The following is a 27,399-nucleotide window of genomic DNA, read 5'->3' as shown; positions in this document are numbered from 1 at the left end:
CTTTTGTCCTCATTTCTTAATAATGCACACAAAAATCTTGAGGATCCAAGGCTGGTTGACGTAAGTGCTGTGTGACATGTGCTGGGTAATTAGTATTCTCAACAGGCAGATTACCAGATTAAAGACCTAAAACAAGCATGTGAGGAAGCTGCAATCACCTTCCTTTTACAGGTAAACACTTGAGGCTCAGTTAACTTATGAAGCTTGCTAAATCACATGACTTTGACAGTTGCTAGGGGACACCCCGCAGCACTGAGACTGGTATTAACGCACACATATGTGCCGTCTTATGAACCCCAGCTCCACGAGCCACCTCAGCCAGACGACCAGCTCACTGATCTCAGATCAGCTCGGGGACAGAAGTCTTCCTGGTGCTCTTGGGTCTTGCATTTCTTTACTTTTCTAGCATGCATGAGGATGTACTGCTCTGGAATAATGGGTATTTGGAATAATGGGTATTGGAATAAATGGTATTTGAGGAACAAATTTTAATAGCAAACATCCAAATTCAGCTTCTAAAAAGAGAGGCTCAGTGGCTTCTCAAATTAACTCAAGCACAAACACCCTTTTTGGATTCACAGTGAGTCTCTGCTCTTTCTTACATGGTGTTCTTTGTTTTATGGGTCTCGAATGTGGACGGAAGATTGAGTCCACGTCCTGTCCTCCGCTGGCCTGTGCATCAGGCGACATTCCTGAAGAGCAGCCAACTGATTTCCTGAGGAGCAGCAAGGATGTCTTCCTTCCCTTCATTTCCTCCGCTTGAGCACTGTGGAGCAGAGCTAAGCCATGTGTTGGTACAATCACCCGGGAACAAACGAGCTGGACCAGATGGAGAGCGTTCCGTGGGAAGCTTGTTTATCCCTTCTGGACCGCCCCAGGTCCTGTCTTCAGTGGTGGGAGTGTGTCTTTGACCTGGCCAGGAATGACTCCAACTCATGTCCCCCTGTGCTGTCTTTGTACCCACACATGAGGTCCCTTTTCCACAACCAACAGTAAGATCATATACATGTATAGATATGTATCTATACATTTATATATATATATATGTTGCCAAGTTTTGCTCTTCTTCCCATTTTAAGGACAGAGTTGGTTGGTTTTTGTTGTTTATTTTTTCCATTCTGGAAGCTAAGTGTAGTCACGCATTTTGCTCTGGCCAGTGGGCCACGAGTGGACAGGACGGCAGCTGCAGGCTGGAAAGCTCACATCCCTGAGGGGGCTTCGAGAAATGCCAGGCTGGTGAGCTAGCAGCTGGCACATGCAGTTCATCTCAGCAGACTACCTAACACGTGAGAGAGGCCATGGGAGACCCAGTGGTACCGAGCTCATCCAAGGCCACATCGGAAGCATGGGGAGAGGGAGACAAGCAGGAGACCCACACAGCCCTGCTCAGCCAAAACTGCCAGTGCAGTCTTAGAGCCTGGACAGAACGGTTGTTCTGCTTGCCTAGTTTGGGGGATAGTCTACTACCAATAAAACCCAGGGCAATGTTAACATAGTGAGATTATATAAGAATGACCCAGAGCACACACACAAAATGACCTTATGCTGAATCTGTCATCATTTTATGCTCGTGTCTGAGATTGTGTTTATGATCTTATGAGGCATATTCACCATTGCATATCAACAACTGAAAAAATGCATGCGATGCCAATGAAGGCACATGAGGGGCCAGGCTTTTATACACATGGAAAGGTGGGAGGTGGGGAAATTGCAAAAAACTGGCACGATCTGTACAATCTTTGCAGTGCATCCATCAATCTAGCACATTAATATATTTTTGTCCATGTGGTTTTAAAGTGGAACTTGAGCCATTAGGTATAAGGACTTTAAATGGATACTTAATGTTTGTGCATACTCACACACGTAAATAACATACTGGCAAATTATTTAGTTCTCCTTGGGAATCTGCAAGAATGAAACCTCTAAGAGCAGTTCAAGAGCCAGGTGCAAGGGTACATGCCTGTAGTCTCGGCATTTGAAAAGTGAAGGCAACAGGACTGTGACTTCCTCATCAGCTTGGCCTATAGAGCAAGATCCTGCTTCAACCTCATTCCTTAAAAAAAGCTATTCCGATCCTCACCAACACTGAGAATCCCTGCTGTCTGCTGTAAGTTAGCACGGAAGGGAGAGAAGCCAGGAGGCCCTTTGGAACAGTACTTTTATTTGAAGTGAAATTTAGACCCAGCGCACTTCTACGGGTTCAAGAGAATGACTTTTGTCAAATGTACATTTGACAGAGACTTCCTTTCTATCCTTCCACTTATTTTTCCTTATTCTGTGGTGCAGCATAAAACCCTTCCTGATTTAAAAAAAAATTCATGCACTGAAAAGCAATGTTTTCTCAATGAAATCCATGTTGCCTGTTTCTGGTGGTTAGACAGGGATGCTCCAACCTTCTGTAGCCTTACTGGTCTCGTGTCTACGTATCTCATCCCGTCAAGCATAACCATAAGAAGAACAGCTGCTGTGATGCGCCAGGTCCTGCGTGAGTCAGCCAACAGCCTCTCTGTTCCTTGAGCTTGTGTTTCATTTCCTCCCTCTGTAGGGCTGTCCCTGCTGTGCGCCATGTCACTCTTGGAAATGTATACAGGGAGGTGAACACCAAAGAGCTCCATGTCCTGGCCCCCAGGCTTGCACAGGCACGGCGAGTCCTGTCCTGGGCCCCTTCCGCCCTCCAGAGGCTCTCCCACAGGAACCTGGCCCGGTGGGAGGGGTGCAGAGTCGTTTGGGTTGACCTCCTTCCCTTCCCAACCACACAGTGCTCCCTGCCTGGAGGACTCTGGGGGAGGAGGTGGCCAGGCAGGTGACCAGAGGACAACTTCCTGCACCCACTCACGTCCTGATGGACAGCTCGGGAAACCCTCTGATCAGGTGGCAGGCAGAACTAAGCTGAGGAACAGGAAGACTTCTTGCAGGAAGAGATGTGCTGCTATCATGCATCACTTTTCTAAGTTTCAAAGAGTCAAAAACAGCAAATATGAAACCAGAGCTATAAATTGAATGCTTACGAACGATGAATACTAAAATTCAGCCAAAACTTAGAATCAAATTTGTGCAGCAATATCATTTCCTTGTGAAGTGATATCGTCCTACTGATTTTCTGGCCATGGACAGAGAGTAGCCGTGTATAATTACTATACACATTCAACTGAAGGGAGGATCTGGGATGGGATTTCAAACTTCATGAGAGGTGTCCATTTCTCTCCCCAGCACTGCCGATTCTAACTGTTCAGTGCTTTCAAACCCCTCCATGGAGGGGCGCGTGGCAGAACTTCAGGCCTCAAATGGGCAGAGTTAGATGCCACAACCCGATTGTTTTATGAAAAAGATCAAAGCGTGCCAAGGCACGCCAACTGTGGCTGATGACTAACTTGCTGATGGGCTGACTCCCAGTTTTCTTTATTGGTCAGAGAAGGACATCAGTAGGGAATTATTAAACATTAAAAACCACATCCAAATGCTGCAACCAAAATAAAAAAAATTCCCAGAACTGCATACAACTGTCCAGTGGATTTGGGGTTGCTCCAGAAATAATTCATGTTCTTTGGAAATATTTTAAACAGGACATAAAACAAAAATGAAATCTCTTTCCTTCGTCCCCCCTCTACTTTCCTGAGAAAACCACTCCTAATGGTTTCAAATGTTTTTCATTCAAATTTTTCTTGTATGCATATGCAAATACAGACAAAGACAAACTCACATGCTCACAGACACAGAGATGTGAAAAACAGATGCCAGATGAGCTCACTTGTCTTTGAAGATTCAAACAGAATTGGCCAGGACCTAGTGCCACATGTGGTGGGCAGTCCCTGTTCTCAACCAGGCTGAGAGCTTGCAGGGAAGCTGGGAGGAGGGGAAGGGGCAGCGGGGAGGAGTGGGGTTTTCTAGTTCTTATGCTTCTCAGCTTCGATTTTCACTACATTTAGCCAGGGACATAACCCCCAGGTGCAAATCATTGAGTTGATTCTTAGTTCACTGCTGTTGTTACCATGGTAACATGGCGGTCCAGGGCCATGTGTCTCTGTCTGTCCACTGAGCCTTCCGTCCATCCACTCTTGCATTCCTTTCTCTCATTACGTTTGTTTTCTACTCCCTGCCCTGTGAGCACAGAAATCCTGCTTCCCACTCCTATCCCTGTGTTTTAGTTACATGCATTATGATAACACATGCATTTGAATGTTCGCGTGCATTTTAAATTCATAGACATGATACTGAGCTTGTAAAGCTCTCACCCTTTCCCTCTTCATTGTCCCTAAGCCTTGTCAGGCAGTAGACCCTGCCTGCCTCACTTGGGAAATGGGCATGCTCACAAATTCCCAGGCTCCTGAAGAGTTGTCTGCGTCCTGTTGCTTAGCCTTCTTGCCTAGCACAGATCTCTTTCCGTTTCAGTTCCTTTGCTCTCCCCTCCCTTTCACCTGGGTGCACACAGATTGCCCATGTGTGCATACAAGCATAGTCCAGTCTCGCCAGCCCTTACCATCGGAAAGGGCACTGCTGCCAGCCACCGGCACAGCGTGAGATGAGAATGGCATGAGGGAGTCCTAGGGAAGAAATGTGCCAACACACGCACAAACCAGTCAAGCCACTGGCTTGGTATGTCTTTGGGGGGCTTCTCATCCAAACCCCACCTACTTGGGGAAATCTTGGGCTTGGCAGGGAGCAGGCATTTCTCCACCTCCCACCAGGCATCCTGTGAGGGGACACAGGCCTTGCGTCTGTGAGCCCTCACGACTTCATCCATGAAAAGCAAGGCAAGCGTGGTAACATCTCTGCCTCGGGCAGGCACGCCGCTCCTGGGGAGACCCTGTCTTCACCGTGTGTCTCCGGGTTCCTGCCTGAGCCTAGTTCTGCAGCTTCTTAGGCCATGTGAGAACTGCTTGGAACACTTTACCAGGTCCAGTGGCTTCTGATGGGAGGCCTGTGAACATAAGCTCTGGGATCAAAGGGGCAAAGAGCACGAGGTCACCCGGGAAAGCAAACAGGACAAAGAGGACAAGAGCCACTAAAGTTCTCTGGAATCTGATGTTCAGAACAGAGCAACAGTATGTGAACCTCAGGATTTAACAGATGCTTAGGAGACCAATCAGGAGGGGGTAGTGGAGAACGCCCAATCGACAGAGGCCGCGTGCAGGCTGGGAGTAGAGGGACATCTCTCCAACAAAACTAGTGTTGAAGTTGTTTTCAGCAGGTTCCCAAACACCACGAGTTCCATAAACATCACAGGTGACACCAGCTGTGACCCTTGACAAATAGTGAATCAGAGACTAGAAACTCGGGGTCCCACCACTGCAGTTTGTCACTCTCTCCTGGAAACCCCAGATGCTGGCCTCTTCCTTCTCCAAGCTCAAAACCTCCTGTCCTACTGGAGATGGACACCCATGTCCTCTGTCATGTACGTCTCCCTTGTGACAATGACAGTGGTCATCGGGGTAGCAGGGCATGGTAGGAGGGGTCTCCAGTGACTTCTGTCGAGAGTGTGGATTTCAGAGCTGGCCGGCCATGAGGCGGGCCTCTGTGGGTGGTGACTGAGAGGAGATCTCTTCACATTGTATACCTAGCAGAGGCTGGCACCCCTCAGCCTGACCACTCTTCCTCCCGTACTGGCTGTTTACTGTGAGACCCTCCCGGGATGCCCCACCCCTCGCACTTCCTTTCCAAAGCCATCCCGTTCCAGAGTGAGGAAACTTTCTCAGCATTTTAGATGAACTTCTCTTCAGTCCTGCCCTGCCAAATTCTTCCATCCCAGTGGACGCATTATCCCTCTCTTCCACATCTCAGTCTTTGGGGAGACGCCTTGCATCATTCACACAGTCAAAAGAAGTCCACAGGGAAAAGAAGAGTTAAGCCTGTGTTTAAATCTTGGGTAAAAGCTAGACGTGCATTTCCTGACTCGTGCTAATGCTTCTTATGTGAGGCTGGCTTTGCACCAGATAATGGAGGGCAGTTCTCTCTGAAAGCAGAGTGGTTTTACACAATACCCTTTCCCATGGGCCAATCCGAAAGGAGAAATCCGAGTGTTTCCCTCTCTGTGCACTGTGGAAGGCTATTTTACATGTAAATTTTCATGTACTACTTTCCCCATACCATCATGTTATTATAATTTCCCTGAGTCATTTTGGACATTTGACTCTTTATTTTGGCTAATATACTGGTACTTCAACTATCCTTGGTAATTAGATATGTAATTGTTCCCAATTTTGGGGGGGGGGCAATCTTGGGTCTTCAACTCAGGGTTTGAGCACTATGCTTGGGCTTTCTCAAGGCTAGAGCTCTACCACTTGAGCCACAGCACCATTTCTGCTTTTTTTTCTATGTATGTGGTACTGAGGAATCGAACCCGGGTCTTCATGCATGCAAGCACTCTACCACTTGACCACAGTCCCAGCCCCTTCCCAATTTTTTACAATAGAAAATGATACCTCAAAGGATGTGTTGGACATGGATTTTAAAAAATGCAAAAATCTTAGTGATGGATTGACAGGTGAACCGTCACACGTGGGTTTGTGTCTTTTGGAAAATGCAGTCCCAGGTCCTTCGCAACTGATGGGCTGGGACGTGAGCGGTACGAGATCACGCCTCTCTGTGCTCCCTCGGGATCCCCTGGGCTCCCTCTGCAGCCTCCCAGGGCGGCCGCCTGGCCGGCTTGGTCCTTTTGAGGCTCCATCCAGGGCCCAGAGCTCCCTGAGACCCAGCTGCCCGCACCAGCCCCACTGCTCTCCATTTTGTCTTCTGACGAGGAAAACTTGCCTCTGCGTCTCCTAGCTGCACCCCTGCAGCACTCTGGCATGTTCCAAAGGGTGCAGTTTGGCAAGGTCTCCCTGTGTCAGGATTCAGCCCAGATGCTTGGGCTCCGTGATCTCAGGAAGAGTGTCCTGGCTGCTCTGAAAGAAGCCTGGTGGCCAGGACTCCCCCGCTTGCGCTGGCAAAATCCCCAGTGTCTCTTCAACTCCACTCTCCGCCATGCCGCGTGACTCGCACGGCTCGTCCTTTCTTTCCAGGGGGCTCCTCGAGCCTCGCAAGGCCTGTGCTGCCTTCTGAGCGAGTCTTTAAACCCTACCTAGGATTATAGGATGAGGCGTTTTCAAATACAAAATAAGCGCATCCTGGATGGACGCAAGCGTGGACAGCTGTGTGTGTTCTGCCGTGGGACAGGCGGTCTGGGCCGCTCAGGAAGGAGCATCAGACCGGCAGGACCTGGGAGCCCATGGCCCAAAGTTCAAACCCCAACGCTGCTGCTGTATCCCGAAGTGATTTCAGCCAACACCCCATGTTCTGTGGGGGACACAGGGGGGCAGGAGGGGCGCCCTGTCCGCGCCTCTCAAGGGAAGACATGGGTCCCAGGTCCTGCTGAGCAGAGCCCAGGACCTCACCACAAAGAGAGGAGTCCACCTCTCTGTGGATGTCACCACAGGAAGACACCTGGAGCAGGGAGCCAAGGCCAGAAAGACGTGCTCAGGGGGTTTGGGATGTGATGGGACAAGATAGGTTAACTGAGAGACGAGTGGGAGCCTGAGATCTGAAGATCATGGTTCTAAGCCAGCCTGGACAGCAAAGTCCATGAGCCTCGAATCTCTAATTAACCACCAAACATCTGGGAGTGAAGCTATGGTTCAAGTGGTAGTATACTAACCTTGAGACCTTGAGCAAAAGAGACGAAGAACAATGCTTAGACTCTGGGTTCAAGCCCTGGCACAGAGAGAGGTGGGGCTGGGGGGAGTGCTTGGTCTCTGATTAAAGAAACAAGGAATGGATTGTGACTCTGACACTGGTAGGTGAGGAAGTCCAAGCTTCTGCTTCAACTTCCCTTCCTCCCCCTGGCAAATGGGCACCGGTGCCTCCACCTGGGCTGTGTAGAGGCACAAAGGAATTCATCCATCTCTAGGCCTGCTGGCCTGTTTCCAGGCTACTCAGTCCTGGCCAGTGTCAACAAAGCTGCCACTTAATTGAGAGCATGTGGACCCCTCGGGCGTGGCCAGAGCAGGGCCCCAGGAGAAGAGGGGACTTAGGATGCTGGCCAAGCCAAGGAGAAATGGCTCCTTGTACAGCTCTGTGAGTCACAGGCTGAGGCCCCAGGCTGCAGCTGGGGATGGCTCTTGGCCTCTGATTCAAGTTTTCCATGGTTATCTGGGAAACGAGAACGGTCTGCACACACCAGCACCCACTCGATGGCTGCACCCATGAGTCCTGATCAGCACGAAAGCCTCCACCGTCCCGTGTCCCTCTGCCCCCCCCCCAACATGCCAGGCATGGCTGCCTTCCAACCCCAGGCCTGACAGCCAGGCAGCCCCTACCCCCCACCTGGACCTAAGTGGACTCCCTGCCTGGGATGGGGCGGGGTTCGGCTTTGGGGTCTTTTCCTTTTTCCTTGTTCTCCAGGGAAGCTCTTTTCACACACCAGCCACTGAGTGCCACATGGCCCTGACTATGAGCTGTTTCGTGGCATTCTTCTCTAATGAAGAGCGTGACTTTGGTGAGAAGGGGGAGGGAGGCACGAAGCCCGCCTGGCACCCTGGGAAAGCACTTCTCCCACCTGCAGCTGGTGGCTGGCCTCTGGCTCTTCTGCCTTTGCAGATGTGTGAAGAACTTCCCTCAAGTTGGGTCCAACTGCGTTAAAGAACGGGAAGAAGGGGGAAGGGGAAGGGGGAGAGGAAAGGAGGGGAATTGGGGACCTAAGGCAAAGCAAGTCCAAGCTAAAGCCTCCAGAAGGCACCTCGCCTGCCCGCTCCTGCCATGCCAGCCCCTGGCTCTCGCTGGTCCCCACCTCCCACTGACCACAGGGCCTGGAGACTGCAGGAGCTCTGCTTCTCCAAGCCCATCTCCTTCTCCTGTCCAGTGGCGCCACCCTGGCTCTTCCTGAGGCTGGGTCATGGGCAGCTGCAGGAACACCTTCTCTGTCCAGTTGCTGCCATGGAGCTCTGGGTCTTCCCTCTGCTGGCTGGGACGGAGGGGGCACCTGCTCCCCAGCCTGCTTCCAACAGCCGTGCGGGACTTTTCCCTCTGCGTTCTACCGCTGCCAACGTGGCATGTGCAGGGGCGGTGCAGAAAGTCTCCAGGGAGGTCATCGCTGCCATCCTGGTGGCTCTTCACCCCGCCTTGGGTGTCCCTGTCCTGCTTCATCCATGTCGTCCAGTGCTCCCCCAGCATGGCCTTCTGCCTCTCCTGTCTGCCTCACGTGGGGACCTATGGCTGGGCCTGGCCTTCGTCCAGCCTCTCAGAGGGCAGAGGGAGACTGGGACAGGTTGTTGAGAGACATCTGTGTGTTAATCCTGGCCACTACCTGGACAGGCGGCTGCAGAGGATGGAGAGGAGCTCAGGGGAGGCTGGGAGGCCTGCGGTCAGCAGGAGGGCCGTGGGGAGGAGGAGAAGCACTGGAAATCACCTCTCCACACACTTGACTCTCTCAGCAGCCCTGACTTGGTCACCTCCTGCCACCTCTTGTGTTTCAAGGGTGCCATCTGGTGGACATAAGGGAGCCACACATGGCTTAAACGTTGCCTTTCAAACCCCTTTAAAAACCCTGCCAATTCGATGGACATATGTTAGCTACACAAAGGGGTTTCGTTGTGATATTACCAAGCATACTGCATGCATGCAAACACACACGCATACGCACGTACACTCGGACATGCGAACACACACACATATGTTCATCCAGTGCTCTCTGATGACCCTCCATCATGCCCCCTCCCTTCCCCCCTCTTAGGACCAATCCCACAAGTTTCACTGTTTTGTTTTCATACACGTGAATAGAATATTTAGACCATATTAGCCCTCCTTCCCTCTCGTCTCTCATCCCAAACTATGTGGGGAACAGATGTGGATAGATGTAATTTAAGGTCAGCAGAAGCAAAAAGGAGCACAAGGCTCCCTTGTCACTCCACAGGCCAGGCAGGGGGCTTCAGCGCTATAATGCAGCCATGCTGGATGCCAAATGCGGGAGGATCATGGCCTAAGGTCAACCCTGCTCAAAACATGATACTTTATCTGAAAAGTTAACCAAAACTACGAAGGGCTGGAGGCAGAGTTCAAGTGGTAGTCGTGCAAACAGGACTTAAAAAGGTAATTCGCTATTTGCACTTTGTTTCCATTCTCCTCCAGTATGTCGGGTCAGGTGCTGCTGGGCGTCATCTTTCCACTGAGGTCCCGAGGTCTCCTCCAGGTTCTTGTTCTGTCTTGGGCCCCATTAGTCATCTTCTGAATTCCAGGTATCAGAAGAATCGACCAAGGCCCTGCTCTTTTCCACGGGGGACTTCCGGGCGCAGTCATGGAGCGAGGGGCTTCTCCTCTTGTGCCCAGGTGGAGCTGCCTGGCCTGGGTCTGGATGTGGCTGTCCCTCTGTCCAACCGGCTCTTGGCCGTATGCTAATCATTTCCTTTCCCCCATGATTCTCTCTCGACGAGGTATCTGTCACAATCCCAACACTCTGCTCCTAGCTGGGCTGGACCAGGCCTGGACTGCACACGCTTCTGAGGATCTATGCCCAAGGTTACCCAAGACCCCCCCACACTGCCCACCCCTAAAGACACACTGGTGGACAGCTCAGGCTGAGGCCCAGGAGGAGGGGAGCAGCTCAGAGGCCTGCACTGAGTAGCCCGGGACCCCAGCCCCAGGAAAGTGCAGATATGTCAGCTCCAACAGGAAGGGCTATGGGCAGCAGCTGCCCCAGGTGCAGCTGGGAGCAGAACATGGGGAAGTAGAGGCACGAAGTGTCCCTCCTGCTCCTCCCTACTCATTGGGTGGCTGACATGGGGACAGGGCTTCCTTTTTGGAGCGGTCCCAGCCTCTCCAGAAAGGGTCTTGTGGTTCTGCCTTGTCTCCTGCTGGGTGTGTTTCCTAATTCCACCCCTGAAGCTCAGGCTCCGGCAAGGAGAGAGCCAGACTGAGGCGTGCAGTCCTGCGGCACTCACCACCCATAATTCCAGCAGGTGCCCTTCCAGAAGAGCTCAGTGGTGTGCACCTACCCTGGGGTCACAGGGGCCGGGGGTGTGGGGGGAGGACCTGCAAGTGAGTGACGTATCTCCAGCCTCCAGCAGCAAGGGGCTGCTAAGACATGTACACACTACACACAAATACAAAGGAAGGCATATGTAAAATACATATCTCACACTCCATGCACACACAACTGGCACAAACACATGTCTTTTCATATATACTCACACAAATACAAAGGATGGCATGGGCAAAATGCACAGCGCGTGTGCATACTTTTGTGTGCATACGTGTACATATGCACATTCCACGGTATGCATGTTTGTACTCATGTGTGGGACATGTAAATACCAAGGGTGACATGTGAAGTGCACATGACATATGTCCACTCACACTGTGCATCCATACGTATGCACATGTACAAGACACATGTCATGGTACCTTCACACAGATAGACACGTGCCGCACACATGGGCACACAGGGTGAGCTCTGCACCCCTGCTTCCATTTACAGCCGACTGTGGCTCAGCACGGCTCAGATATTCTAATCCATCGTCCCCAGAGACTCCCGGTCCTACCACACCAGCCACACTCCCTCCTCCGTGGAATCTCCACACTCGCTTCAGCAAACACTTGGAGCAAGTCTGTTTCCTTTCCAAAACATTCCTACTAGACTTGTTCCCTCAGCAGCAAAAACAAGCCACGGGCAGGAAACACTTCTTCCTGACGGGGGAGACCGCGGAGGAGACCTGCCACCTTCTTGCTCCTGGCCTGCTGCTTGCTTTGTTGCTGAATCTGACTCTCCCAGAAGCCCGTGCTAGCCACTAAGGGAGACCATGGGGGCTGTCAACTCCTTTATTCATTTCCTAGGCAAGGCTTTTGCTGTCATTCAGGATGAATGAGCCGTTTGGGGGCTTGCTGTCCACTAAGAGGGCTTCCTCTCCTGCCTTGATTGAATTTATTCAGCATCAGACCCTCAGAAAGAAGATTCCAGAGTGATGCGGTGGGAAGCACGAGAGTCTAGAGGCTCAGTCTTCTGGGGCTTGTGGTAGGAGGAGGCTGAGACAGGTGAGGACAGAAGCTGGGGTACAGGAGGACCTGATGGCTTGCTCTGCTCCCAGCAAGGCTCTCTGGAGGGCTGGAAGAGCTGCTCCCTGGCCAGGCTATGTACACGGACTGCATGCATGAGGAGGGTGACAGATGCCATATCCCACGGGGCTGAGCTCCTGACTCTCACGGGAGTTGCCCCGTTGATCTCAACTGCCGGGCAGAACAAAGCCTTCATGCAAAATAGACTTGTCTTCTTGTCTTCCCATTTAGCCAAGGTCTGGGAACAAAGGGGCCTCTAGAGATGGCCTGCGGGGATGGCCTGCGAGGAGGCTCAGCCAGCTCCTGGGCCACCCAGAGAAGCCCCATGAGGTGGTGGAGCAGTAAAAGCCAGCAGCCCCACACTAAGGTGTGGAGAGGAGTCCTCGGGGACATGAGAAAGACCTTAGAGTTTGGAGCCAGGCTTCTGCTCAGGAGGAGGCAGCAGCTGGTCACTGGCCCAGCAACCTTGGCTTCCTCTTCCTTATCTGGGGAAACCAACTGTCCCGATTGAATGAAGAAATAACCCAGAGGGCAACAGAGTGCAGGGCTTCCTGGGCTGCAGCTCTGAGGAGACCTGGCTTCTTTATCACCCCCCTGAATGGCATGGGCCTGTGGCCAGCTCTTACACTGCTTCACTCTGAGGTCTCCAGGGTCTGGACCTGTAAGATGATGGAGTTGAGAAGGGTGACGGTACTTTCATATTTAACCCAGAGAGTGTTCCCTGAGTGGCTACCCAGAAACCTTTTCAACTCTTACAGAGGAGAAAAACATTTTCAACCTGAATTCCACAATAATTTCTTGGACCAAAGAAATAGACAATGTAAAAATACAGATAAATTGGACCCATTGATACTTTTACATGTGCACCAAAACAATATGGAGAGGGATACAGAAATCTTGGTTGGCAAGTCTGGATCTCTCCACGTTTATTCTTCAGAACATGATCCTCCATTGCTCCCTGCGTTCCATTGTTTCCTATGAGAAGTCTGATGTTATTCTTACTATGATTTTTGTGGTTTTGTTGGTTTGTTTTGCTTTCTAGGTACCATGAGTCATTTTTCCCTAATTAGTTTCAGATTTTACTTCTTGGCTTGTGGTTTAATAGTTTAGCAACAATATGTCTAGGTGTGAATCTATGATTGTGTTACTTGAACATCATTGAGCTCCCTTGGATGGGTAAAGCAGGTTTTTCAGCAAATTAAAGCTGTAGACCATTATTGCCTTAAATTCAGGCCTCCCTCAGTATTCACGCGAGACCCCTCAGACTGGCTAACATTTGAGGCTACTCGAGTCTCTCCTATGAAATCCCACAGCCTCTACACGCAACCCATGCACCCACCCCACCCCCACCCCAACCACTGTTTGAAGTCCCCTTCTATTACTTGTGACACTGAACACAGTGCAAAGTCCACATAAACAGCTGGCATACTGAGTTGTCCAGAGCATGACAAGAAAAGTGTCTACACATGTTCAGTACAGATGTCATTTTTCCCAGATGTCTATTTTTTTGACTTGGGTTTTGTTAAGGAAGAAGATAGACAATCTAGAGGTAGTCGGGGATGGCTGTGCCTCTCTCTTCACCACCCAGCTCTCTTAGAACTCCAGGTGTGCACTGGATGAGGGCTTGCAAGCCTCTAGGACTCTGCTCTTTTTATTGTATATTTTCATTCTTTTGCTTAGCTCATTCCTGTCCATTCGTCTTCAGGTTTGTTGATTCTTCTTTCTGTCTCATCTTGGCTATTGGGTTCCCAAAAAGCAAATATCTATGCTTAATTCTTTACAAAAAATATTATGGTAGCTTCATGCCACAGGAGGGGAAGAGATGGGAAAGGGAAGCCAGATTGAGTGGTGCCGATGTCTGAGCTCTGTGGGGAGTTTCCATCTTCAGAAGGGATTGAAACCACATGAGAGGAAGGCTTGGGCTGGAGGACTCAGCAGAGTGGAGACCATAAATCTATCAGGGGACAAAAAACCCCTGTAGACTTTCCCCAAGTTACCACTGCCCCCAGCCTTCCTAAGAAATGTGTCATGGGCAGTGACTTTTATAGCCTTGACGTTTATAGCCAGGTTTTCAGAGTAATAATTTTGCGATATGATATACATTTGGTGAATTGTTCTCGAATTGCTCTTTAGTTCCCTGTGTTTCAAGCTCCTGCACTCAGTGGTTCCCTCTCCCACATCATCCCGGAATTCATTTTCTCCAAACTGTCTTTCTCAAACCACATACTCGTTTCTCTTTGGTTGAGACATGCTCTCTGAGAGGAAACTGGGCCACCGGACCGTGACACAGGCCTTCCGTCCAAAGCCCGGTGTGACTGATGGAGAGACCGAGGTGGGAGGTGACACAGATGGCAGGTTGCAGGCGAGAACCCAAATCTGCCGGTCTCTGACTCTGTGCTGGGATGGTCTTCAGGACATGGAACTGTTTTCTCCAGGCTTCCCTCTCCCCACCTTCAGGCTAATCTGTCTCAGTTATGGCTGAGGAACAGCCAGGCCACTGAGCCTGGAGGGCAAACCTATGAGCTCCCTGCTAAGAGTCTGCTCTGCTGATGCCGGCACTGCTGGTTTTCTCCCGAGAGCACTGCGCTGCGGTGGTGCTTGTGTCGGATGCAGGGTCTGTGGACTGTGGGCAGCACGCCCCCACCTGCTGGAGGCTTTACACACCGGGAGCCCAGGCCACTCTCTGCATCTCTGTCGGGGTCTTAGCCCACACAAACTGGCAGCCAGAGCACCCCAGACCCTCCACCCACCCACTCACAGTGATTCCTGTGGGCTGCTCACCCCCAGATCTGACGGCTCTGAGACGGAGGATGCTCAGAGTTCCCGTCAGGGATCCCCTCTCTGTCTTCCTGGGGAACACCCTTGCCCCGAGCCCCTGAGGCCCCCTCCCTCCCGCCATCGACCCAGGACGCACAGGGTGCTTCTAGACATTTCTGACCCGTGGACTCAGCCTTCCCTGCCACAGGATTGTGTCTCGGCACTGTCCCGTGTGTACATTCTTGCCATCCTGAGCATTGCAATGAAGCTTTCATGGTAAAGCTTACACTTCTGCAGGCTGGGCTGGCTCGGGGAGGGAGGCAGGGGTGGGCAGCCAGGTGTCTGAGGAGAACGGGCTGGCCTTCTCCTGTCCTCATTTGGGGAACAACAACTGTTTTTTTTTGTTTTTTTTTTTTCCCCAGGAACATGCAGGCCTGGCGCCACAGGGTGTGGCATGTGGTGATTGGAAACTCTCAATCTCTAGATGACTTTGCCCTTTCCTTGTGGTTAGAAAGCAGGCATTAATGGAGAGTACTAAGTATCCTATGTCCTAAAGATTCCGCTTTCCCACCCACAGCTCAGGGCTGCAGGCCAAGAGCAGTTCCCTTCAACCAAGGAAAGACGCCAGCCTGTGGGAACCTGGGACCACAGAGACAGCATGAGGAGAGCATCAGTCCCCACAGTCCCCCCTGGGGTCACTCAGCCCCTTCTCCCTCCTGCTGGGGTCTGCTGGGACCTTTGTATCACTACCCACTCATGTTTCTGAAACCCCAAGTCATTCTCCAGGGACATGGCATGACATTCTGGAAGCTATGGTCTGCTCTGTGACCTGCCAAGACAGCAGAGGCAAGTCTTGGGCTTGGCCGCCATGCCAACCAATCCTTTCTTCCCAGACGTATGATGGAAGTGGTGTCCTGACCACAGCAGCCCTGCCCTGCCCCTTGGGCACCTCCACCAGCCACAGAGTCCCCACTTTCCTGGGACACTACAGCTTCTGGTGCTGTGAGTTACTGGGCTCATAAGGCTGGCGTTTGTCTTGTTCTGATCATTTTGGACAATGGCTGGAGTGTGAGCCATTTGGCACCACGGCTGGGGCAGGGGCGTATCGCCTCACTTCCTGACCCTCTTCTCAGAATTCAGAGCCCCAGGGTTTGTAGAAGGGACCCTGGAGGCCACGGCCTCTGCAGGCCTCTGCAGGCCTCTGCAGGCCTCTGTGGCCTCGTGCCCCTGCATGTCAGCTCTCACAAATGGCATTCCAGACCTTGGACCTGCTGTGCCCCTGACCTTTGCCCCTGTCCCAGCTCTGCCTTTTGGTGACCATCTTCCAGTCCCAGGCCCCCTTTCAACCAGTGTCCCACCTCGCATCTGTGGGTACCAGTTGGACATTGTACCTCTGCCTGGCCTTCCATGATGGACCATCCAGGGCTTTACAGACTGGACAGACCGAGTCCATTGGTAAAGGGAAGCTGGGAAGGATTCATAGAAGAGAGGTCCTAGTCCAGTGCCCACAGGAACAGGGCACCGATGAGAGGGAGGGGCTGGGTATGGGTACCAACGGCAGGGAGGGGCGCTCCAGGAAGAAAGGACTTCCCAGTCCCTGGGTGATGCAGCCTCCCAGGGGAGAGGGGGCAGTGAGAGACTCAGCTCCAGGAACCACTGTGTGTGCGTGTGTGCGTGTGTGCGTGTGTGTGTGCCTACCCCATGTGGATGCATGTGTGTCGAAGAGCGTGCACGTGCACGTGTGTGGGTGTCTGACACAGGCCGGAAGAGCGTGCACGTGCACGTGTGTGGCTGTCTGACACAGGCCGGAAGCCCAGTAACCGGCAGCTTAGCAGATGCTGAGCTTTCCTCTCATGAGCCTCAGCCCCCCGGGGCTCCCAGCCAGACAGCTATAGACCTGGATCCACTCTGTTCCTGGAAGTGACCCGGGGGTGGCCACACGGTGGAACTGGTAAACTCTGACTTCCCAGAGCTTCCACAGAGGAAGACAGCCCTCTCCACCCCCCATCCTCACACACCAAGTGGGGAGAGTCCAGATGGAAGGGAGACCATGACAAATGAGAGGGCTCAGAAGGAAGGACACCTCCAGGCCAAAACCATGTCTGATCTGGGACTCTTAATAACAGGTCTCAAGGAAGCCCTGGGCTCCTGGGAGGAGTCTGTGCCCGGGGGGGGGGGGGGGGTGGAGACTCTGGAGGCAGTCAGGGACAATCTGGGGTGCCAGATGTCCAGAAGCTGATCTAAATAGGAGGGGTCAGGCCAAGCCAGGCTTCAACGCACAGGATCCCCAGAAGACTTAACTGGGACTCAGTTAAACAACAACAAACTACGGAATAAACAAATGCCAGCAAGGAGAACTCTTTTTACATTGGACTTTCCCGTTGATTCATGCACACAGAATGGTAGAAAGAGATAGATAAATCATTATTTAGCAAGCATTACAGTAATAATTGTTGAAGTCCCACATCATTCAATGAATGCTAAAATGAATGAGTGAAATGGCAAAGAAAAATTATCTTGTCTCTATTTACTCAGTTCAAAGGAAACACTAACAATAAAGAAACTTGACAGACACCACTGCAACGAAATAATCCAAGTCAACACTCAGCAGGGGAGACGTGTCCACCCCCAAATTATCCCCAGACGACCCAGCACTGCCTCCGGGGTATTCCTGGAAAAAAATGCACAGGCTTGATCTCATCGCACAAAACATCAGAGAAGTACAAATGGAGAGATCCGACACCAAAAACAAAACCCCAAACAGGCAAACCAGCCAGTGTTCTGCGGTGGTGTTCAGGAAGGAAAGACCGAGGCGGAGGAGCTGCCTGCCGGACAGACACCAGGGAGGGTGACCATTCAGGGGGAGAGGCCGGGCCTGAACCTTGGCCGGGAGAGACATGGCGGGACACTGGTGAAATGGGAATGAGGGTGAGTTAAGCATCACAACAATGTCAGTCCCCTGCTGCTGACAGCGGGGCTACTGGTGATGTGGGGGTCCAACCGTAAACCAGAGTTCCCGCGAAAGTCTTGAGATTGCATTGTGATTTGGAATTTCAGATTTGAAAGCAAAGTAAGGAGGAGAAATAGGAGGAGCCAGGAGAGAGATAAGAGGAGGAGAAGGGGTGGAGAGGGAGGAGGAAGGGAGGAAGGGAAGAAGGGAGAGAGGGAAGAACAGAAAGAACTAATTGCTGCAACCACAAACATTAACTTGGACTCTCCCTCTCCTCGTGTGAGAAAGTATCGCTCTAGCAAATTACTTATTGCGAATATGTCAAGACACAAAAAACTATGACACTAAGGCAAAGCCTATGTCCATTTTCCCTGCGGTGTCTCCAGCTCAGGGTCGGCTGTCAGGGGGTCTCCGGCCAGTGGTGGGCCGAGCTCCCCCGGGCCCGGCAGGAAAGCGGTGGGGCTGTTCTGTGTTCACACCCTGAACACACCGCGCGATAGCTTTCAATTTTAGGGGAAATGCAAATACCAAATTGTTTCTACCTGTAAAATCAATTAATTCTCCTTGTTTGTTCATAAATTTCATACTTTTTTTATTCATAGAACCCTTACTTTAATCAGCATTTTATCTGCCCAATAAATGGTTCCTTTCTCCCTCACAAAATGTTCTTGACTTGTTTCTTGATTTTAGAGAGAGCGCACAAGCAGTGTTTAAAGACACTTGGTGAAGATTGATCTGGAGTCTCCCAAACGTGTGTCTTCAGTCCCTGACTGTGGGTTAAGTTCGGCAGGCCGGCCTCACAGGTCTTCTGGACCAGTAAGCCAGAGACTAGGCCACTTCAAGAAGATGGGCACTGCTGATGAGTTGAGATGCCTCTGAATGAAGCAGACCCTCCTCAGTTTGCTGCAGCCCTCATCAGATAATGCAAACGCAGCAAAATGGAGTGTAGGTTGGAGTGTTGGTTGGAGCGTGGTAAAGCAGGGTGTAGAGAAAGAGGCGTGGACCTGGCCAATGTGATAGAGCGCTCACTTGTGGGAGAAAGAAGCTTCCGAATTCTCACGTCCTTGTGTGTGTGGACACATGCACACACGCGTATATGCCTGGATATGAGGTGCCTGCGCATGCAGTAGTGGAGTTTGAACTCAAGACCTTGTGCTTCCTGGAGGGGTATCCTACCACTGGAGCCACGCCCAGCAACTGTTTCTTTAGTCACTTTTAGTGACATCAGAAAAAATTGCTCAGAGCCAGGCGCTGGTGGCTCCTCTCTGTAATCCTAGAGACTCAGGACACTGAGCTCTGATGATCAAGGTTTGAAGACAGACTGAGCAGAGAAGCCTGTGGGACTCTTAGCACCAATAAACTATGCGGAAAAAGCTGCGAGTGACACAGTGACTCAAAGTGGATGAGTGCTAGCCTTGAGTGAAAGGGAGTGCCCAGGCTCCGAGTCTAAGCCCCAGGACTGTCAAAACAAAGAAGAAAAAGAAAAGGTTGCTGCACGCCATCAATCATGTTGGGGGGTCGGGGGAGGAGAGTGCACAAATTCAATCCACTCGCCATCCAGTCTACAACTTCCCGACCACTAACGCTACAGACAAGCCAGAATGTGCTGAATGTGACAGGGAGGTGGCCAGCTGTCACGTGCACACACAGTTCACGGGGAGAGAAGCACGGGCTCATGGATGGGCAACCCAGATCAAGGATTTGGAGCTCCAGATCTGGGCTCCCCATGGTGTTTCAGGAACGTTTTCTTAGGCAGATGCATTGTGGCCTGGTGACGGACATGGGTCCATCAAAAGTCAGATGGCAAACCCATCTGTGCCCGAGGCCTCGCCTGCCTTCCTCTTGGGGCTGGGGAGAGTTGGAACTTGGGCTGCACTGGGTTCCAGACCCTGCTCGCTCCTGCGAATTTCCCATTATTTGGGGCTCTCTCTTCAGCGGACCGACAGGCAAAGTCAGGCAGGGCCTGGTGACCCTGAGCCAGCGAGCGCTTGCAGTGGGGCTGCCGTGGCCCTGTGCCGTGCTTCGAGGCAGCCAGGCCTCTGCCCTTGAGACCCCAGGAACTCTCCCCCACCCTCCTCCTCGCACAACCCAAAATGTCTCCAAGACCTTGCTGAATGAGGCGCGTCGAGGAGCACTGAGTTAAAGGCTCCCTCCTTGGGAGATAAAATTAGGAGGAAGAAGGAACAGCTGGCCCGACCCCTCCGGGGAACACAGTATATAACAAGGGTCCCTTTCTTGCTGCACAGTGGCCTCCGTGAACAGGGTGGGGGTTATGGGCAGACCCCTCATGCTTCCATCCCAAGCCAAGAAACACCTGCAGCTCCACCCAGCAGAAAGACAGATCTGCTGTGAGGTATACGGGGTAAGGCAGGACGCCATGGGGCCTCTACAGCTCCCGAGGCCACTGGTTCCGGCTCCTTGTCCATCAGTACCAAGCACTCATGTGCACCGGTGCAGCTGCTCCCAGCCTGGTCTGCAGGGCTGAGGGCGCGGTCAGGTTGTGGACCCCTGAGGTGGGGAGAGGATGGAGCTGGCCTGCAGCCCTCGGGCAGTCGTGGAGGCCTGCTGTCCCCAGGTGCTGCACACGTCCCCGGGCCCAAACAACTGAGAATGGGGCTTCAGAGCTTTATGAACATCTCCTGCACTACATGGAGTAGCCCTGAGGAAACACAGTAGCGGTGCCCAGCGCAGAGGGGCCTTCTGGAGGCTCCGGGGCCCATGGAGGAGGCAGCAGAGGGGTGGGGGCTGGAGGAGGCCAGCAGGACAATGATCGTGTACAAGTGACACGAGAGGCGGTGGAGCCAGGAGCCTTGTTTCAAAGCCTCTCCCTGAGAAAGCTTTAGGAAGAAGTAAGGGGAGAGAGGAAGAGAGAGAGCTGTGTGTTGATGCATGCACGTGGACATGCTGTCAAAGTATGTGTGCTGCCACACACATGCACACAAGCACACAGTGACACAGGCACACATAGCCAAACCAATGGTCACAACTATGGTTGTGAATGAAGCAACATGTGTGTACACGTACCAACACATGCACATGCCAGGACATCAGGATGCATATGTACACTGACACACGCACGCATGCCAACACATACGTGAATGTCACCACAAGGCTTTCACATCAATGTGCGTATGGGTGGACTTTGGCATATATTCACACATGCATGCACAAAAGGAAATACTTGCACATAACCCAAGACTTTCCTGCATGTACATGAATGCACAACACAGGGATGGCGACACATACACACACACACACACACACACACACACACACACACACACACGGACACAGGCTCTCACACATAGGAACCCACACCGATGTACAGGATCCTCATGTCTGCGCACATGGATTCACACAGGCATGTACAGCTCCCTAACACACACATTCTTGCTTATGAGAACGTGTGTTCCTGTGCATATCACACATGTGCATCTATGAACGTGATTTAAACACACGTCCACGCGTGCAGGTGCACAGCGTTTACTTATGTGCTTCCACACACTTATGCACAAGGTTCTCATTTGCAGGTCCATGCACGCACACGCACACACTTCCCACAGGCACATGAGCCTTGAGCCTCACACACGTGCACACACTGTGACTCACAGACACTGGCTTACACACACAGACCCAGCCTGAGCATCAGGCAGACACACAGACCCCCACATTCACATGGGGGTGTGGTGGGGGGCAGCTCACCCTGCCCTCCTTCTGCCCGGGGAGGGAAGCCTGCACAGGAGGAGGAAAGCCTGAACAGCGGGGCCTCACCAGCCTCTGTGGGGGTGAGGAAGGATGGCTGCTTTGGAGGATGAAGACTCGGATGCCATTTGTTATCACAGACACCTTACTTGCACCCTTGCCTCTGGCTGAGAGGCATGGATCCCCCCCTGCCGGGTAGGCCTGCGTGCCCCCCTGGTTCACAGAGCCTTACACGTGCTGCCCTCTAGTGGTGGGAAAGCACCTGGTGTGGATGACAGCTGTGCTGTGATTCCCAGCCCAGCACTCACCCAGTAAAGCCCAGGCTGTCACCAAGCCTGGTGCCCCTTCTGCCACACCACGGCCTTCACCAGGAGGGTGAGCACGGAGCTTGCTGGTGTAGCCATGAGCTCCGCTTCTTCGGTGGATACTTACTCCATGTCTGGAATAGTGCGGTCATGAGCATTCTCTTCCCCACATCGCGAGCTGCATCTCATATTTCTTCTCTCGAGAAAATGATGGGAGGCATTTTGATGTCATTTTATTCTGAACATTGGACCCTGATGATTGCAAGATGTCTCCATTTCTTTCTGAAACTTCCTGTCTAATCGATTCAGCTGACCACAACCTCAGAAAGCCAGCATGGGGTGGCAGATGACGCCAGGCTCCACTCCACTGCAAGTAGAGTGAGGGACTGAGGGAGGCACGGGGGCCAGATCTTCAGGGAATGAAATAACACATACTGGGATGTCAGCTAACCAAGGAGAAACAGCTCTATTCAAACACTAAATCCATCCGTCCCCCTTCAGCTTCTTTGGCTGCTGGGGTGAGTTAGCACAGTCAAAGGTGCTGTTTTTGGCATAGTCTCAGCTGGTGTCACGTGGCCCCCCCACAGCAGGTGCTCTGGTGGACATGAAGGCCAAATGTGATCCGTTCTTTGAAAAATACCACAGCACTTCCTTGATCATTTAAGGACAGACACATTGCCACCGGAGAAGACTACTGGCTATCAAGACTGGCACGAGTTTATGAAGGTATTTCTCCCCTTGCTATCGAAAAATATGGAAGGTCCTTGCAAGAACTATGTTAAGCACAAAAACAAAGGGTGTGAGAAATAGAAAGGAGAGCCAGCACATTTGGAGAATGAAGGCCATATCCTTGCAAACAGCTGCTAGACTCCACATTTGGCTTTGAGACCTCTGTATCCATGGCAACTGGCAGATCCAGTCAGCTACAGGATGTGCAAAATCCACAAGACATGCTTCTCATGCACAGCCCGGGAGCCGTCCTCTTAGGCGGGGAAGGGACTCACCACTGAAAAACGTTACTCAGCGGCATAGAGCACCTTCCTTCCCGTATTTCAAAGGAAAATACAATAATATTTTGCACATGAGCAAAGCAACACACGATGTGTACTTACAATGGCTCCTCAGGCTTCAGAGCTCAAGCAGCACCCGGGGGTTTGTCAACATGCAGTGTTGATTCAGAGGTTGGGGCTGGGGTGCTGGGCCATGTCCACCTTGTGGTCCAGGGGGCACATGTGCAACGTTCCATGCAAAATGGTTCTTCTTTTTCCCCAACCGAGCAGATTGCTTGCAGTGAATGCGAGACAAAAGCTGGGTGCTTGTGAATCTTGTGTTGCAATCCAGGGCAGGCCACGCATCTTGCATGTTAAGGCCAGTTGACAGTTCCTAAAATATGGGTGGGCTGGAGCAGGCCCAGAGCCTGGAACCAAAGCCACTGCACTGCCCTCCTCCAAGAAGAAGCGCCATTAATCAGGCCCTGGTGTCCAGGACATGGTTTACATTTTGCCTATTTTTATTATTTCCAAAATTTTATATGTTCAGATTTGATAGTCTTAAACTCCCAAATTTCAAGTGTGTGAAAACTCCTCCACACAAATAGCATTTTGCTTAGATCTGTTGTCTTCACTGTTGATTTCTGCATCTTGCCAAGCCCTCATAAACTCACCCATTCCACGCGCATGACAGAAGAATTCACGTCTCAAGGGCCAGTTGCAAAATTCAAAACAAAATAAGTAAAGCTTATCTTCAGAAAACAAATGACTCAAGATCATTTCTGCAGCTGCAAAGATGTCACGTCCCAGGAGGTGCCGTGCCTTGCCCAGCAGTGACTGCCGGAGAACAGAGTGACGGGGTGACCTGAACACCAGGCCAGTAAGGGCAGCCAGGGCCATCTAAGAAAACCAAGTGGCAGAGATGGGGGAAGAATCAAGCCAGGGGTCCCGCTGGCTATCGTTGCCTACTTGTGGCCGCCCTCCTGCCCCTAGGGGAGGAGGTGAGTAGAAACACAGGACCTCTGCTCACATGACAGATAAGTGCGGCCCCCAAACCTGTGGCCAAGATCATGCCGACAGTGTAAGATAGCTCTGAAGGCTACGGCTTCCCCATCTCCTGAAACGGCTCCCTTCTTAAATTACCGTGACCAAAACTACAGCTGTGCAGGACACAGTCCCATATTTCCGCTCACAAGCTTTGTCAAGTGGGGTGAAAATCCTGTGTGCCAGTCTGATGCAGTCTCTGGTTCCCGAGGAGGCATCAGCAGGTTTAAGGCTGCCATGGGGGCCTGAACTTTCTTAGACCACTTTTTCTGACACTGTTCACTGACCAGGCTAGAAAACAACCTAATCCACTTTTCAAATTAGGTTAATTAACAGACACAGGGTAAGTTCTTGTCCTTTGAGGCACCATTTGGCATCAAGCCACTCTTCTTAGAGAGTGGGCAGAGGCACGCGGTCACAAGAACAGTCTAAATCAAGCCTGCTTTCAGCAACTGTTCCCACCATGTGATTCACAAGTGCAAAAAGTGGCATGGCTCCTCTCCTCTGCAGAGTCAAGTCTCTTCCTACAGTTCCTCCCAGGGGGCAATCACAACTTGATGTACTGAATTGATAATTCTTGGTTTTGGGCTGAAGAACGCGTTGTTAAAATTAACTGGCACTGGTTCATGGTATCATTCATGCCCACTCGTGTCCTAAGGACATGTCCGAAGTTCTCTCGGCTTTCCCTTATCTCAATGGATCCAGGAAATGGTTATTGATCATTTACATAAAATTGGCCACCGTTTGTCTTGAGATCTTTAAATACAATCTTTCCCCCTACAACGTGAAACATTCCTTTACTTAAAGGCATTTCAAATTCAGAGGAAACTTGCTTTCTTCAACCATAAAAATGTGAGCAGATTATCTAGTTACTAACTCTGTCCAAAGGCCACTCCCCAACGTCGTGTGACCAGGATGTCCCAGGCAGCAGGAGGTCTGCAGTGTGACATTTGCCTATGAGGGGCTTCCCCACTCCTGCGGGAATGGATGGCTCTGCTTCTGGGATGGATGCCCTAAGGTGGGGTCCTCTCTTCCTGGCCCAACACAGTGCATGCGCAAACATTCCCCAAACCTCCATCAGCGGTGTGAACCTGTCTTCATGACTGACATTGGCCTGCACAGCAGTGGTCAGCTGGGACCCTGCTGGACCCGTAATCCCATACCATGCATGGAATGTCAAAGATCTGCTCTAAAGAAAGAAGTGTACGCTATGTCATCATTGTTCGTACTGATTTGGCTGAAGAACGTGCTATTAAAATGAATGTCACTTGTTTTTCTTTCTCCTCTGTATGGAAGTTTCGAACACTGTGAGGGTGGCCTTGTATGCTACAGGCCAGCACGACTCTGAGTAGTTAAAAGCTACTCTTGGTGTCAAGTTGAGGCTGGCCTTCTCAAGGCTTCTCGAGTTCTCTGCCCCACGTAGGAAGCAAATTCTTACAACATGGCAGTCCATCTAATACTTGAAAACAGCACCTCCAGTCCCTTCAACACTACCTACCTCTCAGTCTTTTTGAGTCATACGTTAGACATTATTTATGCAGCACTTGGAAAACGTCAAGATGATAGCTGCCATCCAGCCGAATGCTTTCTTCCTAAGCCTCAGCTACTTTCCCTGGGCGCTGTTGGGGAATGCAACGGAACCCCAGGGCTGCACATCTGTTCTCTTATCACTTTGAATTCTTACTTAACTTGTGGACACTGAAGGACAAGGAGTGTGTCCCCGGGACAGCAAGCATCCACCCCCGGTGTCTGGGAGGCACAGGAAGCTTGTTTCTCTCGGCTTGCTCTCCTGCCCCAGGCAGGCCGGAGGACATGGAGCGGCCTGGCAGTGGCTCTACCCTGATTTTTCTCATCTTGGAAGAAGTCCCCCCTCTCCAGCATGGTACCTGAAAACCTTTTCATTTCATAACAGCTACTTTTATTGCTCACCAGTGAGACCCTAACTAATTTCTATTGTAGTAAATTTTTCATATACCACAGATTTTCCTTCGACACAGTAAATGTACTAATGGGCTTCACTAACTTCCCAGATATGTATACATTGTGCATGCCATACTTACTCCTTCTCCCCAAACTCCAACCATCCCTTCTTTCAGATGTCCCTCTTCTCCTCCTCAAGCAATACTGCCTGAGACCGACATATCTCCCAGCTTAATGCTTTCCAGCTCTGCCCATTTGCTGACAAACCGGTCATTTTATTAATTGGCTGGTTGGCTGTTGCAGGCTAAGTTGTTTGCTTTGAGGCTCCATCCTTCAGCTCATGGGCCTGATTCCTTCTGAAAGTTCCTCATTTGTCTTTGGGGGCTACCCAGGAGAGGCCATTCTTTTGTCTGAGAAGCCTCATGCTGGCTTCCCACAGAGCTGGACACATTTACATCCCACCGATGCTGGAGGAGGAATCCTCTCCACATCCTTGCCAGCGTATTTTCATTCTAGTCATTGGAGTTGGCCAAGAGGAAAAGTACTCTCCATGTAATTTGATTTGTATTCCCTGAAGGCTAGCCACGTGAACCATTTTTTTCATAGACTTATTGGCATTTAGTTCCTCTTTTGAGAAGTAATTAATCCTGTCTTTACCCAATTTTAGACTGGATTAGGTTTGTTGTTGAGGGGTTTACAATGGATGTTAATCTTCTGACAAATAGTTTGAAACGATGTTCTTTCATTCTGTAAGTTCTTTTCTCTGACAGGTTTCTTGAGCTTTCCAGCTTTCCTTTTTTGGCAGTGTTGGGGTTTGAACTCAAGGCCTCACCCTAGCTTGGCAGGTACTCTGCCACTCAGTTGCACCCAGTCCCTTTTGCTTTAATTTCATGATAGGGTCTCATTTTTGTGCCAGGCCTGTCTTGGCTTCAATCCTCCTGCTTGTTTCCTGCACAGCTGGCATGGCAGACACGTGACACCCTGCCTGGCTTTGCCTGGGCTGGCTTCGGGTCATCATCTTTCCAATCTCTGCCTCCTGAGTAGCTAGGAATACAGGCATGGGCCACCACAAGTACTGACTCACTGTCACATTGCTAACTCCTCTAAGGGCTGCCCCGTCACCCAGAAAAGCATGTGTACCCTGGCACGCCATGCCACAACAGCTAGGCACGGAGTGGACCCACACCCAGGGTGCTATGTGGTGACATGGAGCACGTGGGACAGAGGCCTGTGGTGCATGCCATCTCTACCCCGTCTGTCACTGTGCCTCAGCGGTCACGACACTTAATTTCAAAGCAGGCTGCCAGGCACCAAGGCTCTAATTCTACCTCCGTTCCCTACAGGGATCCTCATCAGCCAGCTTTGTCGCTTTGGTGACAAGCCTTCCAGCTTGAGTGTTTAAGATGGGCGTGGGACCAGGCTCTTATCCTTTCCCCTCATGCACAGCGAGGTTATATTACTTTAATTAGAAACTGGAGCTTATAAACACACTCGTATTTTTTTTTTTTTTTTGGCAATCCGGGGCTTGAGATCAAGGGCTGAGCACTGTCCATGGACTTTCTCAAGGCTTTCTCTACCACCTTAGCCTCACCACCACTTCTGGCATTTTTCTATGTATGTGGTACTGAGGAATCGAACCCGGGTCTTCGTGCATGCTAGGCAAGCACTCTACCACTAGGCCAAACTCCCAGCACACATTTGTATTTTTTTTAAT

Source organism: Megascapheus bottae, chromosome 21, assembly GCF_031878675.1.
Source record: "Megascapheus bottae isolate mThoBot1 chromosome 21, mThoBot2.hap1, whole genome shotgun sequence".
Taxonomy (NCBI): domain Eukaryota; kingdom Metazoa; phylum Chordata; class Mammalia; order Rodentia; family Geomyidae; genus Megascapheus; species Megascapheus bottae.
The sequence above is the reverse complement of the archived record's forward strand: the minus strand, read 5'-3'. Positions refer to the sequence as shown.